We start from the raw sequence: 22,168 nt of genomic DNA, 5'->3' as shown, positions 1-22,168 counted from the left end.
CGTGTATGACCCGGTCTGTCCCCTCACTCTGAACTCCGTCTCTCGTTTTGGTACTATTGTCTTCTCCGGTTCTTACCTCTTGGCTTGGCTATTGTTACTCCGTTACAGTTTGTCCCTATTGTACCGTCCATTGCCCGTTCTGGTTTTCTGATCTATTGCTACGTCCCGACTATTCACTCTATCTAACCATTTGGTACTGTCCTGCTATCTCGTGCTTTGACCCCGGCTTGATCTGGTTTCTGTCTCTGTCTATGCCCCTTGGTAACTTGTCCTGTAGTTACCTTTCTAGGAGTTTCCCTGCAGCTCCTAGCTCTGTGGAGCTTAGGTCACGCCCCCAGCAGTCACGTGCTTTAGGTCCTGATAGTCTGAAGCACGCATCGTCACCACTGCTGTCCCGCTCCACAGGTATCTTTGAGCAGTGTTTTTGTACTCAGTGAGCAAGTGCAGTGCGGTGTTCCTGACAGAGGGGTCTATATGATAGAAAATACCCAAAAGTGACACCATTCTAAAAACTGCACCCCTGAAGGTGCTCAAAACCTCATTCAAGAAGTTTATTAACTGTTCAGGTGCTTCACAAGAATGTTTGAAATGTTTTTTTAAAAAAAAAATGAACATTTAACTTTTTTTGCAAAAAAAATTACTTCAGGTCCAATTTTTTTTATTTTACCAATGGCAACAGGAGAAATTGTACCCCAAAAGTTGTTTTACATTTTGTCCTGAGTACACCGATACCCCATATATGCAGGTAAACCACTGTTTGGGCGCATGGCAGAGCTCGGAAGGGAAGGAGCGCCGTTTGACTTTACAATGCAAAATTGTCTGGAATTGAGATCGGATGCCATGTCGCGCTTGAAGAGCCCCTGATGGGCCTAAACAGTGGAAACCCCCCAGTTCTAACCCCAACACACCCCTAATCCCAGCCCTAACCATAACTCTAATCCAAACCCTAACCCTATCTTTAGCCCCAACCCTAACCCTAACTTTAGCCCTAACCCCAACGGGAAAATGGAAATAAATACATCTTTTTTATTTTATTATTTTTTCCCTAACTAAAGGGGTAATAAAAGGGGGTTTGCTTTACTATTTATAGTGGGATTTTATGTTTGGCAGCTGTCACGCTAAAAGACGCTTTTTATTGCAAAAAATAGTTTTTGCATCACCACATTTTCGGGCACATATTTTTTGATCGCTTTTTATTACGATTTTTGGGTGGGGCATTTATACCATTCCACGTGTGTTATAATTGATAAATCAGTTTTATTCTTCGGGTCAGTACAATGACAGCGATACCTCATTTATATATTTTTTTTATGTTTTGGCGCTTTTATACAATAAAAACTATTTTATCTACAAAATAATTATTTTTGCATCGCTTTATTCTGAGAGCTGTAACATTTTTATTTTAGTGGGTCGATGCTGCGGCCCCCAGACAGGTAGGACAGGGTATTCAGCGGTGGCAGGAGTGGGAAACGCTAAATGTGCGGTCGGAAAGGTAAGAGGCGATCCAGGACGGGGCAAGTTCTTTGATGCCAAGGGAAGAAAGAATCCGTAGCAGTAGACCGTGGCCAACTGTGTCGATGGCAGAGGACAGGTCGAGAAGGAGGAGGATGGAGAACTGTCTGTTAGTTTTGGCTGTAAGTCATTAGTAATTTTGGGCAGGGCAGTTTTGGTGGAGTGGGGGGGGGGCGGAAGCCAGATTGGAGGTTGTCAAGGAGAGAGCTAGATGAGAGGTGGGAGGAAGTGGAACATGGACATGCTGCTCAAGGAGTTTGGAAGCAAACGGGAGCAGTGATATGTGGCGATAGCTGGGCATAGCAGTTGGGTCAAGGTTTGTTTTTTTGAGAATGGGTGTGATGGTGGGAAGGTACCAGAAGATAGCGATAGGTTGAAGAGATGGTTTAGAGCTGGAATGAGCATGTTAGTTAGGCTGGGGAGCAGGTGGGAAAGGATGGGGTCAAGTGCACAGGTGGTGAGGTGTGATTTGGAAAGGAGATGGGTAAGCTCTCCTTCAGTGATGATGGAGAGGGAGGTTATTAGGGAAAGGCACTGGCGTAGCGTGGGGGGGGGCGGGGGGGGGCGGTCCGCCCCAGGCGGCATGTGTGTGGGGGCGGCGCGGCAGCAGCAATTCCACCCTGCAGTGCAGTGCAGCGGCGGGCAGGGAGCGATGCGATCACGGCAGCTCCGCTGCCTGCAAGAGTGAATAGCAGGAGCGGAGCGGCAAGGGTCCGTCCTGCTTCCTGCCCGGAGGCCGCGCTTCCTATTTCACACAGAGGAGCGCCGCTGAATGACGTCATCATTCAGCGGCCGCTGCTGTGTGAGGGAGGAAGCGCGGGCGATGCTGCGGACAGGTGAGAGGAGAGAGGTGGTGTCTTGTGTGTATGTATGTATGTCTGTGTGTGTGTGTGTGTCTGTGTGTATGATGGAGCAGGCAATGATGGGAGTGATGGTCTAGAAGGCAATGATGGGGTGATGGAGCAGACAATGATGGGGTGATGGAGCAGGCAATGATGGGGTGATGGAGCAGGCAATGATGGGGTGATGGAGCAGGCAGTGATGGGGTGATGGAGCAGGCAATGATGGGGTGATGGAGCAGGCAGTGATGGAGCAGGCAATGATAGGGTGATGGAGCAGGCAATGATGGAGGTGATGGAGCAGGAAATGATGGGGTGATGGAGCAGGCAATGATGGGGTGATGGAGCAGGCAATGATGGGGTGATGGAGCAGGCAATGATGGGGTGATGGAGCAGGCAGTGATGGAGCAGGCAATGATAGGGTGATGGAGCAGGCAATGATGGGGGTGATGGAGCAGGCAATGATGGGGTGATGGAGCAGGCAATGATGGGGTGATGGAGCAGGCAATGAGGGGAGTGATGGAGCAGACAATGATGGGGTGATGGAGCAGGCAATTATGGGGTGATGGAGCAGACAATGATGGGGGTGATGGAGCAGGCAGTGATGGGGTGATGGAGCAGGCAATGAGGGGAGTGATGGGGGTGATGGAGCAGGCAGTGATGGGGTAATGGAGAAGGCAGTGATAGGGTGATGGAGCAGGCAATGATGGGGTGATGAAGCAGGCAATGAGGGGAGTGATGGGGGTGATGGAGCAGGCAATGATGGGGGTGATGGAGCAGGCAATGATGGGGTGATGGAGCAGGCAATGAGGGGAGTGATGGGGGTGATGGAGCAGGCAGTGATGGGGTGATGGAGAAGGCAGTGATAGGGTGATGGAGCAGGCAATGATGGGGGTGATGGAGCAGGCAATGATGGGGTGATGGAGCAGGCAATGAGGGGAGTGATGGGGGTGATGGAGCAGGCAATGATGGGGGTGATGGAGCAGACAATTATGGGAGTGATGGAGCAGGCAGTGATGGGGTGATGGAGCAGACAATGATGGGAGTGATGGGGTGATGGAGCAGGCAGTGATGGGGTGATGGAGAAGGCAGTGATGGGGTGATGGAGCAGGCAATGATGGGGGTGATGGAGCAGGCAATGATGGGGTGATGGAGCAGGCAATGATGGGGTGATGGAGCAGGCAATGATGGGGTGATGGAGCAGGCAATGATGGGGTGATGGAGCAGGCAGTGATGGAGCAGGCAATGATAGGGTGATGGAGCAGGCAATGATGGGGGTGATGGAGCAGGCAATGATGGGGTGATGGAGCAGGCAATGATGGGGTGATGGAGCAGGCAATGAGGGGAGTGATGGAGCAGACAATGATGGGGTGATGGAGCAGGCAATTATGGGGTGATGGAGCAGACAATGATGGGGGTGATGGAGCAGGCAGTGATGGGGTGATGGAGCAGGCAATGAGGGGAGTGATGGGGGTGATGGAGCAGGCAGTGATGGGGTAATGGAGAAGGCAGTGATAGGGTGATGGAGCAGGCAATGATGGGGTGATGAAGCAGGCAATGAGGGGAGTGATGGGGGTGATGGAGCAGGCAATGATGGGGGTGATGGAGCAGGCAATGATGGGGTGATGGAGCAGGCAATGAGGGGAGTGATGGGGGTGATGGAGCAGGCAGTGATGGGGTGATGGAGAAGGCAGTGATAGGGTGATGGAGCAGGCAATGATGGGGGTGATGGAGCAGGCAATGATGGGGTGATGGAGCAGGCAATGAGGGGAGTGATGGGGGTGATGGAGCAGGCAATGATGGGGGTGATGGAGCAGACAATTATGGGAGTGATGGAGCAGGCAGTGATGGGGTGATGGAGCAGACAATAATGGGAGTGATGGGGTGATGGAGCAGGCAGTGATGGGGTGATGGAGAAGGCAGTGATGGGGTGATGGAGCAGGCAATGATGGGGGTGATGGAGCAGGCAATGATGGGGTGATGGAGCAGACAATGATGGGAGTGATGGGGTGATGGAGCAGGCAATGATGGGAGTGATGGGGAGAAGGCACAGTGATGGGGTGATGGAGAAGGCAGTGATGGGGAGAAGACAATGATGGGGTGATGGTCGAGAGGGCAATGATGGGGTGGTGGGTGAGAATGCAATGATGGTGGTGGTGGAAAGGGCAATAAATGGGGGTGGTGGAGGAGGAGGAAATGATGGAGGTGGTGGAATGGGCAATGATGGGAGTGGTGGGGGAGAAAGCAAAGATAGTGGTGGAGAAGAAAATGATGGAGGTGGGGGAGAGGACAATAATGGGATGCGAGGGGAGGAGGACAATGAGGGGTGTGGGGGATTGGGATGGGAGGAAGGGGGACTTATAATGGCCTTAGGAACAGGGGGAGGTGGAGGAAGACATTATCGTTTATTATGTCTAACACAGTCCCTTAGTATATAGTGTACTCACTAATTCTGTATAACACCATCCTTAGTTACATAGTTTCCTCTTTTATTATGTATAACACCGCCCCTTATTACCTACCATCCTCTCTAGTTATATATGGTGCCGTCCCTTATTATATAGCTTCCTCTGCTGTTATGTATAGTGCTGTCTCTTACATAGTGTATTTTTGTTATTTTTGTTATTCACAGCGCCCTCTTTTATTACATGGTCCCCTCTCTTGTTAGATATAAAATGACTGCTGATCGAGGAGCCGGTGACCAGACGACCAGTCCATCAGCTCCTCCATTAGAAAGGAAGCTTTCCCATGCTCCATCAGCCATCATTGCATTATACAGCTAACAAGACAGGACGGTATGTAATAAAAAACAGGGCTCTATATAATCCAATATGTAAGGGACGGAACTGTACATAACAAGAGAAGGCACTGTGTATGGGACAGCAATATACATAATAAAGGAGACTATGTAATATATACCTGTATGTGTGTGTGTGGCTATATAATATCAATAATCTATCTATCTATATATATATATACACACACACGTAGCTTTGACGCCATAAAAGGAGGGGGGCCCGGACACATTTCTTGCACAGGGACCCCAAGCTGTCAGTGTCCGCCCCCTGTCCGCCAAAATAATTTGTACTTTCTGTTTTTTTTTCTGTCACATTATTAAAAATTATTATTAAAAAAAGCCATTAGGTCTTCATCCAGCATCATCAAGCTAATACATACATATATATAGAGAACTGCAAGAAGTTGAAAGTCTAGAAATTTAGAAATAATAGCAGAGTTAGTAGCAGACTAAAAATTAGATCTTTGAGTGTAGTGTGGGCTCTTCGGATGCTTCCGAATTATCAACGACCAAAGGGGCGGCAAATTTTACGACCGCCCCGGGCGCCACAAACAGTTGCTACGCCACTGGGGAAAGGCAGAGGTCTGGTATATGGAGTGGTTGGAGTGCTGGAACAGTAAAGGTTTGCCTTGTTTGGTCGATCCCTTTTTGGTGATTAGTTTCAGGTTCATTTACTCTGTAGAGCAGGAATATCAAACTGAAATACACAGTGGGCCAAAATTAAAATCTTGGACATATCAAGGTTGGCTCGAGACTATTTATTAAATGTCTACAATTGAGGAAGTTTTTCCTTATTAGTAAACATAACTTTGTATTTTTTCATATGGAAACAAACTTATTGGGATTGTCCCATGAACAAAGTACATTTTAATTAATAGATCTTAGAATAAAATATCGGAATACTATAATATGTTATGTAAGCACAGTAAAAAGCATATGGCCCAATGGCCTAATAAATAATACTGACTAATAAAGTATGATGCAAACAGAAGTGCATCCAAACACAGTATGATGCCTCCATAGTGACTTCCTCCTCAGTACCCTCCTCCCTCACGGTATGATGACCCTTCCTTCAATCCCCCCCGACAAAGAATGGTGACCCTATAACAGTATGATTTTCCAACTGTAATCCCTACACAGCCCTCCACACAGTATAATGCCACAAAAAGTGTTCCATACAGTATAATGGCCCAACATAGTGCTCCATACAGTATAATGGCCCCACATAGTGCTCCATACAGTATAATGGACCCACACAGTGCTCCATGCAGTATAATAGCCCCGTATAGGGCTCCATACAGTACTTCTCAATTTCCCTGACTTTCGACTGTAACTCCAACTGCACAGCACTGCCTCACTACTGAGAGTTGGGAATCGGTCCATTTTATACCCACTCCGACTACACCAAAATGGACACAAACTACAACTTCGACTTCACAACCCTGGTGCTCCATACAAATATAATAGGCCACACATAGTGCTCCATACTGTATAATAGGCCACACATAGTGCTCCATACTGTATAATGTCCCCACATAGTGCTTCATACAATTCTCAATTTCCCTGACTTCCGACTCCGACTGTAAGTCCACTCTACAGCACTGACTCGCTACTGAGCATGTACATAAAGTGCAGCACAGATTCATCTCAACTAAAAGCCTAGATCCTTAGATCAGGAACAGAACAGACATTTAAAGGACATTTTATAACTTTCCCAAATTAATAATATGGTAATAATAATAATAATCTCTATATATCGCTAACATATTCCGCAGCGCTTTACAGTTTGCACACATTATCATCACTGTCCCCGATGGGGCTCACAATCTAAATTCAATCTATGCACATATTTATTTTCTTTGTGTGTATTGGAACAGCACGAAAAAAAGGAAAACTTCATAGACAAAGATGACCATGACTTCAGGGTTTAGAAGAGACTCTGCTGTGAGTTCAGAAGAGACTTATGAGGCCAGTATGGGCCATGAAGGCAGTATGTTTTTGGAATGTGGGAGGAAACCGGAGAACCCGGAGCAAACCCACGCAAACACGGGGAGAACATACAAACTCCTTGCAGATGTTGTCCTTGGTGGGATTCAAACCCAGGACTCCAGCGCTGCAAGGCCGCAGTGCTATCCACTGAGCTACCGTGCTGCCCAATTACACATGTTTTGTTATGCACATATTTATTTTCTTTGTGTGTATTGGAACAGCACGAAAAAAAGGAAAACTTCATAGACAAAGATGACCATGACTTCAGGGTTTAGAAGAGACTCTGCTGTGAGTTCAGAAGAGACTTATGAGGCCAGTATGGGCCATGAAGGCTCACCCACATACAGGGCATAAGTAAGTAGATGTAGTCAGGACGGTAGATACTACTTGTGCCTTGCGCATAGTTCTCTTTCATTTTGTCTCAAAGATTCCCCTTTCTTAGGCCTGTTTCACACTTCAGTTTTTCGACATCAGTCAAAATCTGCCAAATTTTGAAAATGGCGGATCCGCTAAAAATGTGACAAAGCGGATGCAAGCGGATGGTAAGGATCCGTTTTTTGACGGATCCGCTATACGGATTTTTATACGGATCCGTCAAAAAACGGATCCGTACCATCTGCTGGCATCCGTTTTTGCCATCCGTTGGGTCCGTTTTCTGACGGATCCGTTTTTCCACACTTTCAAAATGGGATGCTCCCAAATATGATTGACTCTTGGAAAATGCTCCCAAATGTGATTGGATCCTGGAAACTAGGGAAAACTATATCTAGGGTGTTTTAACACAATATCTTTGAAAGGTTGTAGAGCTAGTGGCAGAGATGGAAGGAGTAATAGCGAATATTAATAGCATCTGTATGGATTTTGATTTTGAGTGCAATCGTTTGGCAATCCTTGCTCAGCAGACGGAGGAAAGAAGACTGTGAATCCTGCGTCGGAGAAGGAAGAGACGGCAGTGGACTCATCCTATAAATGCACAGAGATTGACCCTTGGAGTTTTTTCGACACTTTATCTAGAATTGAGGGATAATCCGGACAAGTTCTTCAATTATGTGCAGATGAGACAGGACCTGTTTGAAATTTTGGTGGAGCGTGTCGGAGTGCAAATCCAGAGAAGGGACACGTACATGCGATTTGTCGATATCACCGGCTGAGTGTTTGATGGTGACCCTTCAGTAAGTTATCTTTTTTTTTTTAAAGTTTTCTGATTCTGCAGACTTTGATTGTCATGTTATTGCTTGTAGTTTGTATTAATTTTACTTTTTACCCTTTTTTTAACAGATTCCTGGCAACTGGAGAATCCTTCACTTCCCTCCATTACCAGTTCCAGCTTGGGATATCGACAAACTCTGGAATAGTCCAACAGACCTGCCGGGCATTGTGGGATTGTCTAAAGGAGGAGTACATCCCACAGCCAACACAGGAAAGGTGGCTGGAGATTGCTGACAACTTTCAAGAAATCTGCCAGTTTCCGAATTGTGTTGGTGCAGTGGATGGGAAGCACATAAGGATTGTGAAACCCATTGGATCCGGATCTGAATTTTTCAACTATAAGAAATTCTTCTCAATTGTATTGATGGCCATTGCAGACTCAAAATGCAAATTTATTGCGGTGGACATTGGTGCGTATGGTCGATGCAATAGTTCGCAGGTATTCAAGATGTCCGCGATGGGCCGTCGTTAGTATGGAGACAATTTTGAATTCCCACCTCCAAGACCACTCCCTGGAACAACTGGCCCACCAATGCCATTTGTGTGTGTTGGAGACAATGTATTTCAACTGTCAAAACATCTTCTGAAGCCATATGGAAGTCATGGATTGACCCACAAAAAAAATCTTTAACTATCGATTGACAAGAGTGCGAAGAGTGGCGGAGTGCACTTTTGGGATTTTAACATCAAAATGGAGAGTGCTGTTAACTGCCATAAAAATGAAAACTGAGACTGTGGATGAGGTGGTGTAGGCATGTGTGATCCTGCACAATTTTGTAATTTCAAAGGAACCAAGAAAATGTTTGTGAAACCACCTTGTGGGATTATCACCAGACAAGTGTTCGGAGTACTGTGTCAGTGACAAGAATGAGGGACACATTTGCTGATTATTTTGTGTCACCAGAAGGAACAGCTGACTGGCAAGATGACAAGGTATAATTTTTTTTTTTTTTTGGTTATTTTATACCAAGGTTCCTTTTTTGTATAAGAAAAACTTTTTTGTAATTTTTCCTTTTTTTTGTTTCAGAGTTATGGTACATTTATCAAAGTGTTGTGTATATACCTGTACACCACTGGTGTACCTTTAACCTTTTATTTCATTTACCAAAGTGTTGTGTATTACCTTTACCCAAGTGTTGAGTATATACCTGTACACCACCGGTGTACCTCTAACCTTTTTTTAAATTTACCAAAGTGTTGTGTATTACCTTTACCCAAGTGTTGTGTATTTAACCTCAACACCACTGGTGTTTTTTTTTTTTACTTAACACTAAAGAAAAAAATTAAACCACACAATAAAATTGTTTTGAAACAAAAAATAATTTATTTTTTTGACTTTAACAAATTTACGAATGCCAGAATTGTTGGGTGGAGATATCATCGTAGGGGTTAACAGGGTTGACCACATCGAGGGGGGGTGGGGAGGACTGGGAACAAGGTTGGTGAGGATCAGAAGTGGAAGGGGGGTTTAAAATATGAGGTTGGGATGGGAGTTGATGGACAGAGGAGGTTTGTGGGAACATTGAAGATGTGGCTGGGGGTGGGTACGGTGAGGTCATTGGGGTATAATGCAGTGAGGAAGGAAGGTACTGGGAGGAATGGAAGGGGGAACTAGAGAAAGGAGAAGGAGTGGTGGGAGGATGGACGGAGGGAGGATGGACGGAGGGAGGATGGACGGTGGGAGGATGGACGGTGGAATGGTGGACGGAGGGAGGATGGACGGTGGAATGAGAAGGTGATGGAATAGGTGCATGGGTAGATTGGGAGGCCTGAGATACTGCAGTCACTAGAGCATGGTGACATGCTTACATCACACGCATCTGTAGGTGAGGATTTAAATCTTCCATTTGCCGGACAACTGACTGAAAAAAAATATGTCTCAGCGCCTGGTTTGACTCTGAATTCATCCGCTCCATATAACTTCTGAGTTCCATGATATTTTGATTTATCATGTTCAACCCAGAAGTTATCTGCTGTCCTAAAAGTCAGAATGCATTCTGGACGGTTGAATTCAGATTCAAACAGTCAGACAAAGTCATCCTTTCCTGACATCTCTGATGCTGCCGTCCAGAACCAAAAGTTGGTCGAGATGTTGCGGCAGTGTCAGAGGGGTGGGGTAAAGGGTACTGTAAGTCATCACCAGCAGCTTCATGTGATGAAGTCTGCCCTAGTGCTGGTGGAGGGGATAGAGGGACGAGACAAAAGGGAAGGTACAGAGGGGTCGGATACCTCGATGTGGTGCCCGAAGGGATCCCTCCAGAGGGAGGCTACTCAGAAGCAGGCTCCTGAGTGCTGCAGATGGTGCTAGAAAAGAGAAAAAAAATAAATTAATATATTGATATTTCATTTGGCCTTGCTGAAAAAATAATTAGGTTAAACATGTAAACATTTGTACTACAGAAATGGTGTGTGGAATATTTACCTTCTGCTCACCATCGTTGACCGGAGGAACGACAGGGCTCGGTAATGTTTATATTGGCTGCTCCAGCGTCCTCTCAATCCACTCGGGGCCTGCATCTCCTTGTTGAAGTCCCTCTTGAAGCGATCCCTGAGTGACCGCCACCATATGATAACCCTGTCACCTGTGAAGGGGAAAAAAAAAAAAGTGGTTAGTATTAAAAACTTCACATGCTGTATTATTAAGTTACTGAAATTGGACTACTTACGCACAAAATCCCTGGCCCTCGCATCGAGCTCCTCCCAGTTCTCTATAACCTCCGAACACACTTTATCCCATAGCCGTCGGGTGGTTGGTTGGTCAGCATGGTAGCTGTTTGCCATGTCCCACAGCGGCTCCCACGGTTGCACAGCCTCGATGATCATCCCCTCTTCTACTGGTCTGTGGGGAGCACGCTGTGAAACCTGTGAAAAAAAAAAGGAATATTAAATTCAGACACATGAGGTTCATTAATCAATCACTCAAATAAAGGGTTACTTACTGTTCGCCGATCACCGGAAGCATCACCTCGACGACGCTGGGTTGTCCTGGGAGTCGCTCTAGTGCGGACACTGGATTGTGAAGACTGTAAAAAAAAAAAAAGTTATGTGCTTGGATGGATGCCTAGTTATTGTGTGTGCTGTGATGAATGTTTGTGTTGGGTGTAGCGTTATGTATGTAAGTGTTTGTATCTGCTAAACTTACACTCTGCGCGCCCCCTCCTTGCATTTCTCCACCCTGCATGTCTCCTCCTGGAAGCGCCTCAGATTCAGCTTCCTGTGAAAACATAATACATGCATATATTGTTAAAAAAAAAAATTGTGTAAAATAAGAGTAAGAAAAAAACATTATTTATATTACCTTAGTTCACTGATGATGTTTGCGGTCCTTCCTGAACTGATCTGCAAGTATAAAGACACTTGTTAAGCTACTATACAAAGGATAATAAAAGCTTTCAATACAAAAAGGGTGGGGGAACAAGAGGCGCAATAGTGCCCTATCACTAGTGACACTACGATGTGAGTGGTGTAATGCAGTTCCACTCACCTATTCCAGTTGTGTGACCCACAACTGGCTTGAAAACTTAACACAGTATCAGCTGCTGCAGGACCTCCACCGACCACTCCAACGTGGAAAAACTGCCAGAGAATATGGGAAGCAAGGTGTGCCACAGTCCGCGCTGCTGAGTCCACAAAATCACCTGGGATGCAAGATGTTGTAACAAAGTACTTCTTTATTCCTTCCTACGCGTTTCAGCGCCCTTCCTGGCACCTTCCTCAGGGATATTACACCAGCCATAGGAGCAGGGATTTTATAGCCCCTTCCATTAGCAATTATGGGTGTGTTCTGTTTACATATGATGTCATAATGGTCATCACTGGGGGAGGGGCCAGCATTTTTGGCACAATTTCACACAAATAACATAATAAAACAAGAAAATCCTTCAAAATACTTGCTAAAATGTACATAAAAATCCTACCAGTAAAATGATATGAAGACCTTCATAAAAATTGCAGCGGAAACATTGCCAAAGTATCCAAACTGTCAATGCAAAAACAAAAAAATTTTTTTAAAAACATTATCTCCCGACTTTCAGGGTAGTAGAACCCATGTGTTTACTGGTTTCATTGTTTTCTCTTGTGACTTATGTTGAGCGCCACTGTCCTGCTGGTATCATTGCCTTTGGAACATAGGTTCTATGAACTATTTTTTCACAAAACTATCCTGTTAAATATGTGATACTATGGTTTGTTAAAAAATTATTATAAAAAATTGCAATGAACAATTTTCTTTATTTTTGTTTTGTAGGAGGGAATCAAGGAGCGATGCTACTATTAAATAAACTTCATAAAATAGATTATTTCTAAAATTAACTGCTTTTAAAAAAAACAACTTTTATTTTCATTTTTATTTTTATTATTTATTATCAATAAAGAATTATCTAAAAATTACTATTATATAATCGTATTATTAAAAATGGCCTGAAAAAAGTGTCTATCATCTTCCGTGTAGTTATGGTCACTATTTTATATATTAATTGTGGTGGTGTCTCCCATAAAACATGTGTCTGTTGGTCTAGCACACCTGGGTTCTAGTCCCCAGGAAAGTCAAAGGTCTCCATGCAGGCATAAATGACATAGTACAAAAGACAATCAGGAAAAATTATAAATTGTTGTGAGCTTATGCATATTAAATTAGGGAATTGTGAAATTCTAGATAGGATACCAACTTTGATATATATTTAAACAAAAAAAATGTGTCATTAGGTGTATGTCATTAAGTGTTTAGATATACCCGTGCGATCAAGAAAGTAGTCAGACGAAAAAAGATAGAATGAGAAAATAAAGTGAGGTTTGCTTAAGTGTGTGACATAAGGATGCAGGAATTCCTCCTACTATGGTGCGCCTTTCTTACCCACTCAGGATGTGACCAAGAGAGGGGGTTGGGGGATTATAATTTATATTAGTTCTGAAATTATGTTTAGCCCTCTCGGTTTTAATGTGTCCAGTTTAAACATCCAATATTTTTCACGTTTTTTGAGCAGCTCGAATCTGTTGGGTATATTCACTGCTATATGATCGATCGGGGTTATCTTGATTGCTGTTGCATCTCTGTTATGATACGTGTCATAATGGAATGACACTCCATGTGCTCTATACCCACTCTTTATATTTGAACGATGTTTGTTTAGCCGCTCATGAAGTGGTCTGATAGTTCTACCAACATACTGCATGCCACATGGACACTCAAGCAGGTAAATTACAAACTCTAGAGCAATTCATGTCATGTTTAATGGTAAAGGATTCATTCGTTGATGCGGATTTAAAGCTGCTTGTCTGTTGGATGCTCCGACAACAAAGGCATCTATTTTTTCTACATTTTGATGTCTTTTTCTGCAGTACTTTGGCATAATTCGTGGTTGTCTTCTGTTTGAGCCTACTAGGAGCTATTATCCCTTTAATGTTTGGCGCCCTGCGGAAAGTAATTCCTGGTCTATCAGGTACAATGGATTTTAATATTGGATCACTTAGAAGTAAGTGCCAGTGTGTATGAAGGCATTTTTTGATTGACTTGTGACAATTATTATAAGTCGTTATAAAATTAAATGCTTTGTTCTTCTCTGTCCCTTTTCTGTCTTTCTGTATAAGGAAGGTTTCTTGCGGGATTTCTCCACTGTGCTTTTGTGTGCTGGATATCAATTTTTTTGGGTATCCTTTCTCTAGGAATCTTTTTCTGAGTATTTCAGATTGAGAAGCGTAGTCATCCTTGGAAGTGCAATTCTTCTTTATCCTTCTAAATTGATTGGCCGGTATATTACGCAGCCATTTTGTGTAATGTCCACTCCTGAAGTCAATATATGAATTCCTGTCCGTAGGCTTAAAGTATGTTTTTGTATGTATCCTTGTGCCATCAGAGAAAATTGTTAGGTCCAGGAAATTGATGCTTTCTTCATGTATTGTTCATTCAAAATTTATCCCCCAGTGGTTATTAATTATGTCACTGAAAAACTCCTCCATGTCGCCAACTTCCGTGTCCCAGATCAGGAATAAGTCATCAATAAACCTTTTATATAAAACCAAGCCATTCTTGTATTTGTTTCCATATATATGTATGTCTTCAAAAAGACCCATAAAAAGATTAGCGTACGAGCAAGCTGTTTTCGAACCCATAGCTGTACCATACTTTTGATGGTACATGTCACCATCAAAGGTGAAAAAGTTATTGTTTAATATGAAATTTAGGCCATCCAGAATGAAGTTGATGTTCCTTATATCCAATTGTATGTCTCTTTTTAGATAGTATTCAATACAGAGTAATCCTATTTCATGACCTATATTCGTGTACAATGATGTAACATCCATGGTGACAAATCTATATGATTTTTTCCATGTGATTCCTCCCAAAATCCTGATCATATCCGTAGAATCCTTAATATAGCTTTCTAATTTCACCACGTATTTCTGTAAATTTCTATCAATGTAGGTGGCAAGGTTACTTGTCAGGGAATCAATTCCTGAGATTATTGGTCGCCCAGGGAGATTGTCCTACCTTTTATGAATCTTGGGCAAGTGGTATAGGAATGGAATGGGGGGTTGCCTTTTTATTAGAAACTTCTTTAAGTCCTTATTGATTATCCCCTGTTGGAATGCCATGTTTATTTTTTGATTGTGTATTTTTGTTAATGTGGGGTACGGGTTATTTTTTACTTTCTCATAGTATTTAGTGTCCGACAATAATCTTAATGCTTCTTTTTTATAATCATTGGTGTTTTGTATCACTATGCCGCCCCCCTTATCGGCTGCCCGAATCACTATTTCACTATTCTTACCCAAATTTTTCAGGGCTTCTCTCTCTTTCTTCGTGAGATTATTCTTATCCCCCCTTATGTTGCCGGCTTTCTTCATTAAGGTGTCCTTTTTAAGATCTTTTAATAGTAAGTCTTGGAACGTCTCTAGTATATGGCCCCTACTTTCCAAGGGATAGAAATTGGATTTTGTTTTCAGAGTAGGGTCAGATGGTGCTTCACTTTTGTTATCTTCCGTGTCATCTGGCTTTAATAAGAAATGCCTTTTGAGAGTCAACCTCCTAATAAACTGATGCACATCTATAAAAAGTTTAAAATCGTCTGGTTGGTTCGTGGGGCAGAAAAGTAAGCCCTTATTCAGAAGCTCCTTTTCTTCTTCTGTCAATGAATAGTCTGATAAATTAATGACATTATTATTAGTTACCGTTATCTGTTTTAATCCCGAAAAGTGATCTTTGCTTTTTTCTTTATTTCCTCTTCCTCTCTTTCCCCTTTTTTTCTTTTTCCAAGAGTGGGACTGAAAAATTTCGTTATATTTTGATTTGTTACGTTTACAGCGGCTAAAAAAGGAACTATGCCATTATTTTGATTTTTTGAGTTGTCTAATATAACCTTTTGTGTAGGGGTATTGCTACTTGTTTCTATAGGTGTTGGTGTTACTATACTGATTAAATCCTCCTGGTTCTGATCAGTTTCTGTAATAATCATTAAGTCGGGTACAGGGTTTTTATTGTTTTTCAATGGCTTATTATTGTCATGTAATATGATTGGGTCTAGGGGCCTCTCTCTGTTGATTCTATCGATGAGTTCTTTGATTTTGTTAAGATGTTCATCAACATTAACTGTTCCAGTTCCAACAGGTTTTGGATCCTCTGCATTAGTATGTACTTGTGCTACAGTAATGACTTGATTGCTGCTAGCTGGCTCGTTATTGGATGCTTCTTTGTTTATATTCCTATCCCCATTGATTAATCTTGTCATGCTGCTAGGTAATTTTTCTATCACGATAAAACCCTCATCATCAAATATTTCATCTGGAAAAAGGCTTGACTCCTCTTTGCTATCTATTTCCTCCTCATCCATTGTCTCAATTTCATTAGTGCTCACAGTCACCGTGGATCTTAGGTTCAGTCCCTGTGTGCTGGATTTTTCAGGGCCGTGCCTGGACACTGTTTTTGTCTCTGTCTGCATTTTGTTCCCGGTAGGTGCTATCTCCGTATTATTCTTCCTAAAATCTATAGTGTTTTGACTGTCTTGACTATTACTAGTGTTATTTCTTGTGTCTCTCTCACCAGGGGTCTTACCCCTCCTGGAGCTGTTGGAGAAACTCCTTCCTCTATGCTCTTTGTGGTGTGTGGGAGTTCTATTCCTCCTATATGTATTATTCTCCATATCAGGTTTGTACTGGAAATAGTCCTGTCTATCTCTGTTGAGCTTCCTGGACTTCCTAATTACTGTATCGTGTTCGATTTGCGTCAAACTAGTGCTGATATTAGAATATATTCTTTTAAATTCAGTACATGCATTAAACCTATTCAAGCTTGCACTGATTATGTTAATTTCTTCTGTTGCAGCATCTGTAAGTTTTGACCTTTTATCACATAAAATACTCAACAGCGTGTTCATACATTTTCTCAAAACAAAGTTCCAATTTGTGGTAAAGTCATTATCATCAGGAAAAGGAAAATTCAATACCAGTCTTAGCCCCCTGGGGCAGATGTTCTCCTCTATGTAAACAGTCAAAAACCAGGCATCAATGCCATACTGCACCTCCTTTTTGAGGGCATCCTCCAAAGCATGCAAAAGTTCCTTCATAGTCTTAAGTTCCTCATCGCTAAAGTTCTCACCACCAGTCACATTATCCTCAGAAGATGTTCGACCAGTACCTATGGTGCGTTGTATCAACTTCTCTCTGGAAGCAAATCTTCCACGCAAATAGTCCATCTTATCACGCAAAATTTATGCAGCACTCTGTTCCAAAACGGGATGCTAAGCCCTAACCACCGTCACTCTCCCACAGAAACGATGATTCACTGTATCAATACAAAAAGGGTGGGGGAACAAGAGGCGCAATAGTGCCCTATCACTAGTGACACTACGATGTGAAGGATTTTCTTGTTTTATTATGTTATTTGTGTGAAATTGTGCCAAAAATGCTGGCCCCTCCCCCAGTGATGACCATTATGACATCATATGTAAACAGAACACACCCATAATTGCTAATGGAAGGGGCTATAAAATCCCTGCTCCTATGGCTGGTGTAATATCCCTGAGGAAGGTGCCAGGAAGGGCGCCGAAACGCGTAGGAAGGAATAAAGAAGTACTTTGTTACAACATCTTGCATCCCAGGTGATTTTGTGGACTCAGCAGCGCGGACTGTGGCACACCTTGCTTCCCATATTCTCTGGCAATAAAAGCTTTCAGGCCTTTATACTTATTGAGAAAATTTAACTCTTTTCTCTGGGTTTGATGTGGCCTGGCGGGTCTGCTGCGGTCCGGTTTGCGGTCCTTCCTGAACTGATCTGCAAGTATAAAGACACTTGTTAAGCTACTATACAAAGGATAACAAAAGCTTTCAGGCCTTTATACTTACTGAGAAAATTTAACTCTTTTCTCTGGGTTTGCTGCGGCCTGGCGGGTCTGCTGCAGTCCGGTTTGCGGTACTTCCTGAATGGATCTGCAAGTATAAACACACTTGTTAAGCTACTATACAAAGGATAACAAAAGCTTTCAGATTATACTTACTGGGAAAATTTAAGTTTTTTCTCTGAGTTTGCTGCGGTCTGGTGGGTGTGCTGCGGTATGGCGGGTCTGCTGCAGTATGGTTTGCGGGTTCTTTGTGAATGGACCTGCAAGTATAAACACACTTGTAATAAGATTAAAAAAAAATGTTCAGATATATTTTGATTGAAAAAACACCCCAAAAAATTGAATGTTGATATGTGAAATGCGCAACCTTCCCAACCCTAAACCTCGTGTTACCCTTTAAAAAAAACCCTTGGTATTGTATGTATACCCACACATTAAAGTGACCTGGTTTTGGTATTGCATGTGTGTAATTCCCTGATGCAGAGTTAACTGCGAATCTATCAGTGAGAGTATACCCACACTTTAAAGTGACCTTGCTTTGGTATTGCATGTGTGTAATTCCCTGATACAGAGTTATCTGAGAATCTATCAGTGAGAGTATACCCACACTTTAAAGTGACCTTGTTTTGATATTGCATGTGTGTAATTCCCTGATACAGAGTTAACTGAGAATCTATCAGTGAGAGTATACCCACACTTTGAAGTGACCTTGTTTTGGTATTGCATGTGTGTAATTCCCTGATGCAGAGTTATCTGAGAATCTATCAGTGAGAGTATACCCACACTTTAAAGTGACCTTGTTTTGGTATTGCATGTGTGTAATTCCCTGATACAGAGTTAACTGAGAATCTATCAGTGAGAGTATACCCACACTTTAAAGTGACCTTGTTTTGGTATTGCATGTGTGTAATTCCCTGATACAGAGTTAACTGAGAATCTATCAGTGAGAGTATACCCACACTTTAAAGTGACCTTGTTTTGGCATTGCATGTGTGTAATTCCCTGATGCAGAGTTAACTGAGAATCTATCAGTGAGAGTATACCCACACTTAACGTGACCTTGTTTAGGTATTGCACGTATACCCAAACTTAACGTGACCTTGTTTAGGTATTGCACGTATACCAACACTTAACGTGACCTTGTTGCACGTATGCCAACACTTAACGTTACCTGGTTTTACAATGATACTACTGACAGTTTTTGGAGACAGTTTTTATTTATTATAATTTTTTTTGTTTTCATTTTATTTTTTGACAAGTAGGAGCTACTATGCTCTTTATTTTAAATACCACAGTACATGAAAAAAAATAAATTGCTGAACACATGCTACAGTGACACCACATACAATACCAGTAACACCACATACAATACACACAATCACAGCACACTTTAAAATATTCAAATAAAATTACAGTAGTATGAAAATAAAATGCAGTACACATGCAACAAAAATAAAACAGGTAAACTATGAAAAAAAACGCATAATAAAAATACACACACACACGTAGGTAGTACACACACACAGGTAGTACACACACACGCAGGTAGTACACACACACACGCAGGTAGTACACACACACGTGTAGGTAGTACACACACACACACACGCAGGTAGTACACACACGTGTAGGTAGTACACACACGCAGGTAGTACACACACACACAGGTAGTACACACACACAGGTAGTACACACACACGCAGGTAGTACACACACACACGCAGGTAGTACACACACACGTGTAGGTAGTACACACACACACACACGCAGGTAGTACACACACGTGTAGGTAGTACACACACGCAGGTAGTACACACACACACAGGTAGTACACACACACAGGTAGTACACACACACGTGTAGGTAGTACACACACACAGGTAGTACACACACACAGGTAGTACACACACAAGTAGTACACACACAGATAGTACACACACACACACGTGTAGGTAGTACACACACACAAGTAGTACACACACACAGGTAGTACACACACACTCGCATGTAGTACACACACGCATGTAGCACACACACACGCAGGTAGTACACACACACACAGGTAGTACACACACACTGGTAGTACACACACACAGGTAGTACACACACACACAGGTAGTACACACATACACACACAAACCACACACACAGACACAAGCCACAGACACACACAGAAATGTCACACACAAATAGGTTATACTCACACTTGCAGGCGTCTTTGCTGGCAGGCTGTTGGTGCTGGCACTGGCAGGCCTCTCGGTCCTGGCTCGGTGGTGGCAGGCCTCTTGGTCCTGACTTGCTGTTAGCAGGTGCTGGTTCTTGTGGCAGGCCTCTTGATGCTGGCAGATGCTGGCTGGCTGACAGGCTGTGTCTGGTATCTTCTCTCTTCCGTCTTGATGCTGGTACTGCATGTCTGGGCCCAATTAGCCCACCTTATATAGTTTTTGGACTGTCTGGAAAAGTATCTTTTTTTCTGAGCATGCTCAGTGTGAAAAAGCGGATTCCGCCGGCGGATTCCGCTAAATGGCAGATCCGCCGCCCATAGGCGACCATTCTATCGAATGGCGGACGATGGCAGATCCGCCGTGATCCGCCATTTTGACGCAGACAAAAAACGTTACAAAGTCCGTCCACCTCAGATGGAATCCACCAGAAATCTGGCGGATCCGCCGAATAGCGGACGTAACGGACGACCATCCGCCAAAATCCGCCACTAATGTAATTCAATGGGAAGAAACGGTGTATCCGCCATTTTCAAAATTTGGCGGATTTTGACTGATGTCGAAAAACTGAAGTGTGAAACAGGCCTTAAGCTGCATGGGCTCCTGAAGTGATCCTGTCTCTCCTGTCTGGATGGTACAGAGCAAGCTTTTCCCTTTTGTTGATGTCGACTGCCAGGGTTTTGAGGGACGCAATAGGAATAACATGATGGACAGACAGTAAATGCTCGTCTGGGCTGGGGTCATAGACACTGGTGGCAAAAGAACAATACAGAACACAATGTACAGGGAGAAAGATGCTAAGCTCAATTTAATTATTGGCATGAGCCATTTTGACAATTTCCCTATTTTGCTTTTATGATGCGGGTTTAAAAGCATGGCTATCCCATATTCGTCTCTGTGCTTGATGCTAACTATACACCTGTCATCCACAAGCAATTGAGCATACAGCTTACCATGTCAGCATGACAGGTAGCCCATTGATCCTCTTTACACACTCCACTTTGATGCTTGATTGTCAGGTCTCGTGCTGTCTTCATCATCTTCAATTTCACACAAGTTTAACCTCAGGCAGGGGATGACACTAAGGCCGGGGTCACACTAACCGACGCAAAATACGTATTTTACATGCGTAATACGGATGAATGACCCCTAAATAGTTCTCCGTATCTCATCCGTAAGCAAGGTGTGGTCGCGTATTTTGCGCATGTCAGCATCCGTATGTAATCCGTATGCCATCCGTATGGCGAGATTTACTTGCATGAAATGGACATTTAACGGTTTTGAGGCCTGCAAACTATTTAAGTCATTAGCCTGCACCCTATTTATTGGCTCAGGAACAGGTGGCTGCCTCCATTCTGTCCATTTGTGACCTTGCCTTCACTAGGTCTGTTGCTGTTGTATGTGCAACATGGCAGACAGTCTGACTTTCAACACAACTGAGCAGGTTCTCTTCAACTGGCTTTTGTCACGCCGCTTTGGCCAACCATACCCAGTGATAGTGGATCCGCGGAGGAGGAGACGCATGTGGGTCCATCCACTTTTGAGGCAACGACTCACAAGAGGTCATTTTCACCACCTCTATTCTTCTCTGCGGGAGCACCCGGCTAAATTCTACCAATACTGTTGCATGAGCCTTGTAACATTGGATCTACTACTGGAGACAGTGCGCCCTGGGATATCCTTTCAGGACACAAGGATGTGCAAAGCTGTATCTGCAGAGGAGCGACTTCTACTCACATTACGGTATGTACTACACAACCACATTCTCTATGTTCATGATGTGTTGCCCAAAGTATGTATTTTTTGATTTTTGGACTAAGTTTTATACTCTCATCTTATTCCAGATATATTTAAACTTACAGACCAGAATGTTATGTGTAATATGTCCGGAATATTACGTAGTCATTGTGCGACCAAATATATGTGTGTTAGTAGATATGAATCAATAAAAAGTTTTGTGTGTACAGTATGTACCTGATGTTTTGTTAATTTGTGCATTCTAAAATGTTCCATTCCTGTTGTTCTTCAGCTTCCTGTCCACTGGCCTGTCTTATGCCGCCCTCCACCATGAGTTTCTCATTGGAAGATCTACCATTTCTGGCATAGTCAGGTCGACATGTAGTGAAATATGGTCAAGACTACATCAACTCGTCATGCCCGAGCCCAGGATGGAAGACTGGTTGAGGATTTCAAGGGACTTTGAGGAGGAATGCCAGTTTCCTAATTGTATTGGGGCCCTTGATGGCAAACATATCCGGGTGCGTAAGC

At 43.2% G+C, this 22,168-nt stretch overlaps 1 protein-coding gene and 1 long non-coding RNA gene across 3 annotated transcripts in view; one reads left to right on the top strand and one right to left on the bottom strand.

Moving 5' to 3' along the window:
* LOC141100184 (uncharacterized) overlaps positions 1-22,168 on the top strand; it is a 79,484-nt gene that overhangs the window by 29,548 nt on the left and 27,768 nt on the right. The window lies entirely within an intron of this gene.
* Positions 11,329-11,968, bottom strand: LOC141100212 (uncharacterized). Its single transcript, XR_012234640.1, has 3 exons — positions 11,831-11,968; positions 11,645-11,685; positions 11,329-11,560 (listed from the first exon to the last, which is right to left on the bottom strand). It is a non-coding gene; the product is annotated as an uncharacterized lncRNA (long non-coding RNA).

The sequence above is a fragment of the Dendrobates tinctorius genome, unplaced genomic scaffold, assembly GCF_039654945.1.
Source record: "Dendrobates tinctorius isolate UK_male_01 unplaced genomic scaffold, ASM3965494v1 ptg000103l, whole genome shotgun sequence".
NCBI classification, from domain to species: Eukaryota; Metazoa; Chordata; class Amphibia; order Anura; family Dendrobatidae; genus Dendrobates; species Dendrobates tinctorius.
This window is presented reverse-complemented; position numbering and strand designations above follow the sequence as displayed.